Raw genomic sequence first — 6,623 nt, forward strand, 5'->3', positions numbered from 1 at the left:
TGTTATATATATAAAGATAGATAGATAGATAGATAGATAGATAGATAGATAGATCACGTCTTTTGGCAATTTTATAAGTTCCGAATTTCAGCGAGTGTTGATTAGAATTTAACAAATAAATGCCCGTTGGAAAGCTAATAATCTAAATTACATAATAGGCTATGTGACATTTTTCCTTAAGGTCGCATATGAAGGTGATCATCCATCATCCATAACCTATTTTTTGGAACTTTTTTGCAGACATAAAATGATTCAATCATTGTCAGTTTTCCTAGTTTTGCATGTGAATTACAAAATATCTGATATTTCCCCAAAACCGCTGGCCTTGATTAAGTGGGGAACTTACAGCTATAGTTTCAAATGATCTGAAATAACAACAAAGGGAGACTTGATTCCAAATATTCTCTATATGTTATATCTCCCATCTTTTTTTACATAAAGTCAATTTCACAGTGTATAAGGATTATTTGATACTAGAGATATTCATAATCGTACCTTATTTCCAAAAGAGGGGTGAGATAACATATGAGAAATATTTGGAATCAAGTCTCCACTTGCTGTTATTTCAAATCATTTGAAACTATAGCAGCAAGTTTTAATCTGCCCTCCTTCACGACCAGAGATTTTGGGTATATATATATATATATATATATATATATATATATATATATATATATATATATATTATGACCTTGTAACGAGTGTTGTAACCCAACATCCGGTTTAATATTTCCGGTTGCGCATGCGTACATAAACAAATAATCAACGCGACAATAAAACGTATAGTTTTACTGTGTACGTTTTCAGCGTCCCAATTGTTTTTTTGTTTTTTTTTCACGTTTAAAATAGCCAAATAAACAATTGTTAGTTCTTTTGAGTTTTTTTTTACATCGTTCATTTTCGTATTAAGTTATTTGAACGCAATTTTCTTACAAATAAATCTACTTTAACCCGTTGATAACCATAATAGCATTTTGCAACGGCGATTTACCCACCGCCTTCATTTTTTTTATTTATTCTCCATATTTTAATACACCTCCCTTAAAAAACATTCATACATTTTCTTCTCCACTACCAACATAAATATATAAACCCGAAAATATGTTTTATTTTTAATTTGCGTTATAAATAAATAATCAACGCGACAATAAAACGTATTTTTCTGTGTACGTTTTAGCGTCCTAATTGTTTTTTCGCGTTTAAATTAAAGGATATATAAAAATTTGAATTTAACTTTATATATTATGGTATCTGTTCAGTGCACATTTACCTATAAGTATGGCAAACCACTTATAATTCAATGGCTGTAAGTTTTTTTTCAAAAATAAACAATTATAAACAGAACGACTCATAGAAATCCATCTATATTCATTTTTCATTTTAATATACTTTGATAGAAATGTTTCTGTTATGTCACAAAAAAATATTTTCTTTACCTTACAAGTGTCACGCTCATACATTAGTCCCATAGCTGATATAATATACTGACCCAACGGGTCATGAGTAGTCTAGTGTATATATATATATATATATATATATGATTGCAACGTCTTGTCAGACGAGTGCCACTCCCTCAGACATTTAAAATCCATGAGCCCAAATACCTGAGGGAGTATCTATACAAAGATGATGTTACAGAGTCTTAGCTTTGTACGACAGCTAAGTCTCTCTCTCGGTTCAAAATGTTGAGATCCAGCAACAAGCAAGAGCAAGATAGCCAGCAACAAATTAAACTGCAGACCAGCTTAATGCGGGTACTGGTCTTCCGCTTTATGGTTTTTTAAATCAGAGATTTACTTCTCCTAGAAAGGTTGCCTTCACCACGGCTTACGGGAGCCCTCTCCACCCCAATACACATATATACACACACACACACACACACAAATATACACGGTGCTAGTTGGCCGTTGACGCAGAAAAAGAGTTCATTCGCCTATATACATATATATATATATATGTATATTCTTCTATCTATCTATCTACAATTATATAAATGCAACTTTGTGCGTGTGAGAGTTCGTTCCTTACAAACCCCGAAACAGCTGAACAGATTTTCTTTAAAACTTACAGAACTTTAGTGTATAAGTCTGGAGCGATCTTAGTAAAGATTTGTCTCAAAATACCGTGATAATTACCGATAATCGATAATCGAAACCGTTATTTAAATTTCTATCATCAGTATAGCCATTTTTCTATGTCGTCGCTTAGAAACAATGATAGAACAACGGCAGGGGAAATTCTACTGTGCGTAAGTTTATAGCATTTTTTTTTTTTTGCATGATCTTCATATCTTGAAGTTTTTTATTCAATAAATTTAAGATACTCGCTTTTCTAAGGACGTATTTTTGTTCAAACGACACCGGTCCATCGATGTGTGATTATTTGTTTACGCTGTTATGGGTTTATGTTAATGTACGCATGCGCAACCGGAAATCGTAAACTGGATGTTGGGTTACAACACCCATTACAAGGTCATTTGAGTTTTATAGTTATAAATATATATATATATATATCTATATATATATATATAGTGCCTGTATATATATATATATATATATATATATATAGAGAGAGAGAGAGAGAGAGAGAGAGAGAGAGATTGATAGATAGATAGATAGATAGATAGATAGATATACAGTGTGGCCCAAAAGAAGTTGACAGATTTTTAATTTGATTAACTTCCTCAATATTTAAGTTATGCTTACCAATTTTCATGTGTAGGTAGATGAGCCTCTCCGTGATCTTTTTGAGATATAGTAAGATATAATAGTCTACTTATTCTAATTTTATTTACACAACTTAATCTAGGGTATGTTTTTCACAAGGTCTAATTTTAGTTATAAAAAAATGATGTTACTCAAATGTCCACCATTTTCATTTTCACACTCTTGTGCTCTCTGCAGGGTATTGTCCAGCACATCACTTAATGTTTCAGGGCTTATGGCCCTAATTTCCTCATCTATATTATTTTTTAAAACATTTATTGTGGCTGGTTTATTTGCGCATACCCGCTGTTTGAGGTAACTCCAAAGGAAGAAATCTGCACATGTGAGATCTGGCGAGCGGGGTGGCCAATTTATCTCCCAGCCATGAGAAATTATTCGGTTGCCGAATATGTCATTGAGCAGATTTAATGTTTCTCGTGCCGTATGCGCCATTGAACCGTCCTGCTAGAACCACATTGACCGAGAGACCCCAATTTGACTTGATCTTATTCTTACTGATGTGGATGGATCCTCGACCACACTCTCTGCTAATCTCTGACTATTCTCATCACTTCTTGCCGTACGGGGTCTACCAGATTTAGGGAGGTCACATACAGACTCTTGCTCATGAAATCGAGCCAGCATAACTTTTATTGCTTTGGGAGTGGGGGAAGTTTCGTGGAAATTCTCTTTGAGTTTCTGATATTAACTCATTCAACCGAAAATACGACTTTACGATAAATATCCGCTCCTCGTTATTGTAACGACTCATGAAGGCTCTGGAAGGGTTACTCTAGATGATCTGAAAAAAATAACAGAAAAATATAAAAAAAGTTAAGAAAGTTATGATTTTTTTTAACAATCAACTTCTTTTGGGGCACACTATATATATATATATATATATATATATATATATATATATATATATATATATATATATATATATATATATGTAGATATATAGATAGAAGAATATATATATCTATACATATACATATATATATATATATATATAAGTGTCTGTAGGTATTAAAATTAAAATTTATAATGACACTGTAAGAAACATGTTTCTTAACTGTTAAACACTGTTAGTGAATGAAAAATAGGTCAGTTAGTCTACGTGCGAGGTCGTGACTTCTAGTCACTTGATCATTGTAGACAGACATCTAATAACGTTTATGTCTTTACAAACGTTTAATTTCACTCGAATATCGTTGCGGTTTATGTTGGCCCTGTCGTTTTCTTACTTGCAAACGGAAGCAGAGTTGGCTTCGTTACGAGCGAGGTTCGAATCCCGTGACCAGCGGCAATTGTAACTGCCATAACTGATGATTCCGGAAGGATGAAACACCGATTACACACACACACACACACACACATATATATATATATATATATATATATATATATATATATATATATATATATATATATATATATATAAATGTATAAAAGGGTTCCCTCAGACTTTGACAGACTATGGTTACCCACGAAGGGGTGCCTGCGCGTCAAATTCTTATTAGCAGGAGTTGCGCAATCTTTGACAGCCAAATTTATGACCGAAAAACGATTAAAAAGATTTTCCCAAATCTCAATACTCCTTGTGTCAAATCTCGAGTCTGTAGCCTGAAAATTGACAGGTTAGTTTAGTCGCAAAATGTACATACACAGACACACACACACGCACACACAGACTGGTCTACAAAAAAAAAACGACCAATGCCGATTCTGTCACTCAGCTGTTGAAAGCCCAAACCACCTAATGTCTGGATGCAAGATCCTTCTAGCCGATGGTCATTACACTGCTCGCCACAACAAAGTATGTAGATACTTACATTGGAAGATCTCTGGAGAGATGCAACTAGATAGATCATCGAACATCTGGGAACATGAACCACCACCGATAACATCAAACGGAAAAGTGACAGTGTTCTACGACAAAGACATACAGGCAGGCAGATACATAAAAAAAACAAGGCCACCAAGCCAGATATAGTAATATGGAACAAGCCCGAAAGGACTGCACTCGTTATTGACGTCACAGTTCCAAACGACTTTGGCCTTAATAGAACAGAACGGGAAAAGATAACAAAATATCAGGACTTAAAAAATGATCTAAAAACGACATGGTCTCTGAAAGAAATAAACATTATACCAGTTGTGACAGGAGCAACTGGCCTAATAAAAAAGAACCTTCAAAAATACTTAGAAGCAATCACCGAAAAACCAAGCTGTAAGGAAATACAGATAGCGGCCATAAAGGGAACAGTGTCTATCCTTAAAAGAGCCCTCGGATATAAATTTAAACTGTAATAGAATCAAGTGTTAGCCCCAGGAATGAGCCCCTTGATCTCTTCAAACGAACAAAACTAAAATAAAAAAAAAATAAAAAAAATAAAGGGACAATTTCACTTTTATAGATATATAGATATAGTATTAAAAGCAGAAGTGGAGATGCCTACAAGCTCGACGAGGACGTTTCACCCGTTAGTGCGGGTTTTGTCAAGAGTAAAAGATGTTCTTTGATCACCAGGTTATGTTAGGTGTATATCAAGAGGTGAGGGAGATCAGCATATTATATATACATACCTCTCTACAATTATATAAATGCAACTTTGTGGGGAAGGGGTCGTTCCTTATAGACTCCGAAATGGCTGAAAAGATTTTCTTTAAAATTTAAACTTTAGTGTATAAGTCTGCGAGTTATCTTAGTAAAGTTTTGTCTCAGAATACACCCCGATAATTACCGATAATCGATAATCGAAACCGTTATTTTGATTTATCTTTCTTCGATAAAGCTCTTTTTCCATGTCGGCGCTTAGCAACAATGATAGAACCACGAGCTGTGAAAATTTTTCTCTGGGTTAAACTGATGATTTTTTTTTTTTTTCATGGCGTTGTCTGTAGGTTCAAACTACGTGCGTAAAGTTCTTAATTCTTTGTTTCATTAACTGCGAAGAATTTTATAAGAGTTGAAAATTTACGTGTTTTTTTTTGTTTTTTTTTTACATGACGTGCTCTGTAGGTTCAAATCCCACACGTAAATTTCTTAATGTTTTTTTTTTTGTTGTTAACTGGAAAGAAGTTTATTTATAAGATTGGAAAATTTATGCGCGTTTGAATATTTTTAAAATATCTTATTTTTGCAATATAAAAGCGGAATCTTACGGTACTTTAATTAAATTATAATTGATCGCACTAACGGGCGAAACGTCGTAATCACCGAGTTTTTAGGTCTCTCCACTTTTGTTTTTAATACCATATATGTCGGATTTCCATCATTGTTCATAATTATATGTATGTGTGTATGTGTGTGTATGTGTTTGTGTGTATGTGTGTGTATGTGTGTGTGTGTGTGTGCGCGCATATCTTTGCTTTATTTATAAAGGCGCATATCTCTGCTTTATTTATAAAAGCCACTTTGTTTGTGTGTGTGTGTGTGTGCACGAATTCTTTCCCCATGGACTCCAAAACGGCTAAGAAATTTCACACAAATGTACTTTATGGTTGGTTGGTTGTTTTGTTTTCCGGCATATCAACCCTTTTCAGGTTATTTAATGCCGAATCTGGTGATTTTGAAGAAGGATTTTTTAATACAGTATATTTGTTTTTTTAAGTCGTATTCTATTTAACCCATAGTTGGGACCCTAACAGGTTCTACCACTCCGGGATCAGAGGGGACCTGGGAGCAATGGCAATTAAAGGGTGGCTCCACACTCCCTAATGCCTACAAGCTGGGGTCTCACCATCGGATATAGTTTAAGGTCATATCCAGGACCGCGAATGATCTTATATACGTTTTCTATCGGGATACCCCCGATAAAATCGATAATCGAAAAACTCTTATTAGAAGAAGGAACAGTTCGAATTTGACCAAAGTTAACATTTTTATACAGCCAAACATCACAAGTGTATTTG

This window comes from Euprymna scolopes, chromosome 25, assembly GCF_053919585.1.
Source record: "Euprymna scolopes isolate OS-2025 chromosome 25, ASM5391958v1, whole genome shotgun sequence".
In the NCBI taxonomy this organism is placed as follows: domain Eukaryota; kingdom Metazoa; phylum Mollusca; class Cephalopoda; order Sepiida; family Sepiolidae; genus Euprymna; species Euprymna scolopes.